This window comes from Styela clava, chromosome 15 (genome assembly GCF_964204865.1).
Source record: "Styela clava chromosome 15, kaStyClav1.hap1.2, whole genome shotgun sequence".
In the NCBI taxonomy this organism is placed as follows: domain Eukaryota; kingdom Metazoa; phylum Chordata; class Ascidiacea; order Stolidobranchia; family Styelidae; genus Styela; species Styela clava.
The window spans coordinates 9895299-9901404 of record NC_135264.1 but is presented as its reverse complement, the minus strand read 5'-3'; positions in this window follow the sequence as shown (position 1 = coordinate 9901404).

Below are 6106 nucleotides of genomic sequence, written 5' to 3'. Positions count from 1 at the left end.
CGATCAATCGTCACACGACCATCAGCAGTAACAATATCTTCTACCTTTGCAAAGCCCTGTAATCAGAAAAAAAAAATTAAAAGACGTTATGCTCTATAATCAAATTGTAATAATAACTTTAGATTTTGTAACATTTTTAGACCAACTACCTACCTTTCCATTTACATCGACCAATCGTCACTCGTCCACTAGCAGTAACAATATCTTCCTTCTTTGCAAAGCCCTGTAATTAGATTAAAAATTATAAGGCTTTAAAATCAAACATCAATCAGTCGTCACTCCAACATCAACCGTGTCAATACTATATGTCGATAGGTTTTTCCTTTGGAGCCTGTAATTTAAAAATAATACAAAAATAATTTACAGCAAATTTGACCAGAAAGCAAGACTTGATCCATTAAGAATAACGTTACAAAAACATGCAAACGCGGTATATATTAAAAAAAAACTTGAACACAATGCTGAAATGAAAATAAATGTGAGCACGAAGATCGTGACAAAAATGGTCATCCAAAGCATTGTAGAGATTAGTTGTGTCACGGGATTATAAAAAATACGGCAAAATGTTGGAGAAATACCGGTCCCGTTGGAATCAAAACATTTGCAAATGTAGCCTCCCAGCACTTCTGTCATCTTTGAGAACGAAAACTTTATTTTCACAGCAGCATCTTCGTATCGAACAAGCACAACTTCTATGTCTATGTTCAGGTTGTGCGCCATCTCAGTACGAAAAATTCGTGAGCACCGAAAAACAGCCAAAAATTTAGGTTCCAGGAAGCGCAAAATGGCCTAGCAAACGTAAATAGTTTTGCAGATCGGTATTCTGCTCTCAATCAGAAACGAGGTGCTCGAGCAAAATAAAAACAAAACACATGTTGAATAAATTTGCGGCACAATTACAGAAACTATAATTATCTTATAACATTTAAAATCACAACTGGAATTCTGAAAACACTCTGAATCAAAGAAAATTATTGTACATTCGAATTCTACGTACTTACTAATAAAATGACTATTCATAAATTTATAAACTTAAGCTTTGTTCATAACAGAATGTACGCTACATTTTAGGCGACAGTACATTAATAATCTTGTAAAAACACTGTTGACAAGTAAAGCACTGTTATATCCAGACATTCGCTGGCTAAATAACTGTGCGTATATCCGGAGCATACCAGCGCAGAAACGACCTCACGCTGCCACACCCTGAACCGAAATGTGGCACGCGCGCCAAATATTTTTTAAACGTCATAAGAGAAGAAAAAAGGCAGTATCAAAAAGAAACACAAGAAGAAGGAGTTGTCATTTTTAATAAAGAAACAAAGATACGGTAATCTCATTCTCACTCTGATCAGTGACCAATGATTGTTGTTTACTATTGGAAATAAAGAACGTAGATTTATTTGGAATGTGACTGAGAAGATTGTCTGATTAAACCACATTCCATGGAAACTTTATCAAGACAACTATTTGTTTGTTGTTATTCTATTTGTGTTTCGTTATAAGCCCAGTCTCGACGAAAAATGTTTTAGGAGTCATGATATGGCATTAGTGACGTTTACGGGGCTTTACTCCTTTGGGTAATTATATTCGGAATTGATCTTATGCGACGTCTGTTGACATGATCTACACCAGGGGTCATCAACCTTTCCGAAGCCGAGGGCTACTTTCTGGATACCGATTACGCTGAAGGCGACCTGATCAGTGCACACTTCTGAAAAAGTCAATTTGCTCATTTAAGCCTCAACTATTGATAATTACCAGTATTTAGTCAAGTAGAGACAATGATACAGCTTAAAATTCTTGAGGAAATTATGCAAAAATCAAGTTCCCAAGCCTACAGGCAAGCATTCTACACAGTCATATTGAATAACAAGTTTGTACGTTCCAACTCAACTTTGTCCGGTTCTCTTCGCGAGTGTGAAACCCCCTTGAAAAAGAGCATCTCAATCATACTTTTATCATTCTATATGATGTCCAAGATCATCCACGAATTTGTGGGCGCTTGACAAGAGCAGGGGGTATTCAGAATTAATACGTCGCGCTTATTGATGCTTAAATATTGTATTCGTTTATCTAAATATTGGGAAATTTTTGAGATCGAAGTGTGCGGACAAATCAGGGTTATGAGTTTCAGGATTTCGAATAGCAGCAAATCGACTCAACATCAACTCGAAGCGATTTCAGAAAAGATTTGATTCTATTTAAAAAATATAATAATCCAGATAATGACAAGCGTGGCATTGTCACAGCTTCGATTGAAGACGCCTCTTCGTTTATTTTTCTTTCATCAGATTCTGCAAAATTTGAATCGAAACATTCTGATTCTGAAAAAAACATTCGAAACAAAGATTAGGAAGCATCCGAAGTTATTCGACGACTGCCCGTATGGGACACACTTGTTTGTCACCGGCTCAGCATTGCGATCGCTGAACAAAGTGACTAGACGGAATTAAAAAAACATTCTGATGAATCAAAATAAAACAGCAAAATTCTTGACAAATTGTCGAGTACTTTGGGAATTAAATCGATTCTCCCTGATTTCACCTCAACAACAAGAAAGATAAGCAAAACGATTCACGTGCAGTATGGGATATAACTGATAAACAGTGATTTCCCCACCCAAATTTAAAATCTAATAATAAGTTGTAACATCACACTTTGATTCTTCACTTAAATATACTGTAATTGCATTTGAATATACAGAAAGCGTTAATAAACAGTGCAGAAGATCTTACATAATACGTACAAATTTTTATAAGTTACAAATAGTTTTATCACAAATAGCAAAATGTCTATACCACGCCCTAAATTTGGTAATAACCTTCTAAAGTGAAAAGCAGCACATGCCAGTAACCCGTTATGAAGTATTAAAATAAGGCACCCCATTCTTGTATGTTGTGTTGTACACAACAGACGCTCTATTTCATCATAATGGTATTATCTTTTTTTTTCTTCCAAAATTTGTACCGTGCATACCCTATCAATTTGCACTCAACTGAAAAGAAAAGAACTGACTAATAATATAAGAAAGATCAACAATGTTTGGTCAGAAAATTCATAATTTTGGACATGACAATGCATCGTGTACACACAATGCAGTTCGCCTTCACAAATCACAAAAACAGTCAAATTATCCAAGTTGACCGAGTTTAACCGTAGTCAACCAGCTCAAGTAATGATTAGTCTAAAGCAGGGGTTCCCAAACCGCGGCAATTACGGCCTGCGTAACGATTTAAAATGGCCTGTCGAACTTGAGTGAAATAGTTCAACTTAAACCGTAACTACCTTTTTGCGTTCTAGATGCTACCAATTGTTACATCACTATCAAAGTTTAGGGACGTGTATATTCGTAACAATTCAATTTTACTGATATCTTATGTATACGTACCGGTATTATGATTACATACGGCATTTTCAGTTATCAGCCCTATACAGTATTGAGAAATTTTAAAGATGTTAAAAAAATGAAAACTAGACACTGAAAACAGGCGTTTTTTGGGTAAATGGTAGCGTTCTCATTTCTTTATTGAAAATAATCAAACTTCAACGATTTGTCCTTCTTGCCAACAAACTATACCAGTTCTGAATGAACACATTACGATTATGAGGCAAGCATTCTTCGAATTATTATTAGCTGACGCGCGAGCAGCGTATTTCAAAATTTAATTTATTGTTAAATTCATACGAAAGTCAAACGAACATGTTCAAAAAAATGTCAAATGAAAGTGAATCCACGTTATTGGCCAGTTAAATTGTAGCCCACAACATCGCTGAAAATAATCGCCCGTTTGTTGGAGGGAAACTTTTTCGCGAATATATGCTGCAAGTTTTGGAAGTCATTTCTCCTGGTATAAAAAGTGAATTTTCCAGCATCAGTCTTTCTAACAACACAATTATGAACATTAACAAATCAAAACTGCGGGCCAGACTGACAGATATTCACTTGTATGCTGCATTATCTCGAATATAATGTACCAAATTAAAGCTGGCATTTCGTTTTTTCATATTTATACATACATTGGGATGTTTTTTTGTGTAACAAAACAATCCATAAGTAGTACGAGGACCGTATGCCAGATGAGCAAGTAACTTCATTAGTCTCTCTCAGTCGGAAATTCCTCGTTGAAAGTCGTGCTTGTTATTCCTCGGGTATTCACCTAACTATTATAATTATCAATTTTATTATATTACAAACTGCGATGCTAGGTGTATATAAAATCAATCTTGCAGCCTATTTTTCAAAATTTTCCCAAACGTACCGTCGCGTCATTTTTGCCGTTCCCTTTTCTGGGCCTTCTTCCGCTTCAAAATTTTGCCCGCGGTCAATCAACTTTAGGAAGCCCGACTCTAGTCTAAAGGTAACAGACATTCTTCTAATTATCGTGTTAATATGAACGCCTGCAACGCATTTTCTTTCAGTTTCAGTTCAAACTTTTTCCTATATAGGTATACCTAATATAGCACTCCCAAGGAAGCACCTAGTTCCCGAATCTTTAATTTTGCAAAAGATCAAGCTTCTCGTGACCGAAGTCGTGCGTCAGCGTAATCATGTTCCACAACCATGGCAAATTCAATATCGTATTATGAACCTGTATGATGGTGGGTGAAACCGAAGTTGCAAAGGGTGTCTAAAATTTATACTCAAATAAGATGTATGATAAAATTGGAAGACTAACGTACTCAGCATTCGGGATGGAGTTAATTGCGTATTACTTATTCGTCGAGGTCCGCCATGGTAAGTCAAATCTGTCAATCACCCGTAGAGCAGCTAGTTAACATATATCCGATTGGTGGAAACTACGAGGATGGGCTGCCAATCAGCAATCACTCGTCAATTACGCTGTTGAGCCATGTTTTGTCGTTTTGAAGATCGTGGGTCGTTAGTACACCGTAGCAAATTATGATATCTGTAAAACATTGAATTTTCCGTGGGGTAGGGTTTAGTTTTAATGTTTTTTTATTTAGATAAAAACAACAATGTTAGTCAAATTATTGAATTGATATGTTACATATCCAATATTCATTGCGTTGCCGTATTGAACCGTAAATATATACAACTACGATTGAACAACGTCCAATATTTACCCCATTGCCCCTGTCGAGTGGTTCACGTGACCCGCGGTCGGTTGTGGCTTCCTCTGCTGGCAGAGCCATGTATTCGGGAAAAAAGTATTATTCCAACTTTCGGTCTGGAAACTGTACGGTGGGTTGTATTTTGCAATATATATGATCAGATATTATAATTGCCTTAATTTTCCGTGAAATTAATATGGAAAGTATATCCTATTCAAGTCATGTTTCATTGATTCGAGGGCTCATATTGGGCGTACTGGTTTGTAGTAAATCAACCAGTCATTTGGTTCATTATTTGAATTCATATATATTTGTATTTTAGGTTCTCATGGCATGAATAAAGATGAACTAGTTGCACCAAATAAGTAACGAATCGCACACCGCGAATTAGGATGGTTGCTTTCATAAATGATGTCACAAATGCACATTCAGTTCTGATTATATATAATATAAGTATATATATTTTACTGCAAACTGCATGCACGAACGTTGTGAAACTCATCAGTGCGCCGATATGATGGTGTTTCGCGCCCACTCGCCAATGTCGGTGGAAATATTGCATATCTTATTTTCAATTCAATTGTTTTTTAATTATTTCGTTCAATTGTACAATGTTTCATGCACGACGGAATATATATCCGAATACACAGTCTGAGCTGTTGGTAAAATACTTTTTTCTGCACATTTGTTTCGTTTTGGGTGAATTTTTTAAACTCGGTCAATTTTGAATCTTCGTACTAAAATGTGATTGCGTCGTGTCCATTCTGGATTGATTCTAAAACACTATAAACTTATGACTTCTTTCAAACTTAATTTATGTTGTTTTCTAAGAGATTGTAACAAAAAGTGCATGGAAATTCTTTCCAGGAGCTGAGTTTTTGCTATAAATCATCGAAAACGGGTATATATACTTCAAAACCTGGGAAATATTTTAAGGCATTCGGAAAGTATATGTACCGAATTTTATATACTTGGAAATTTAAATTGGATGTGATCAATTATTTTTCTGTAAAATGGAGTTAAATATTTC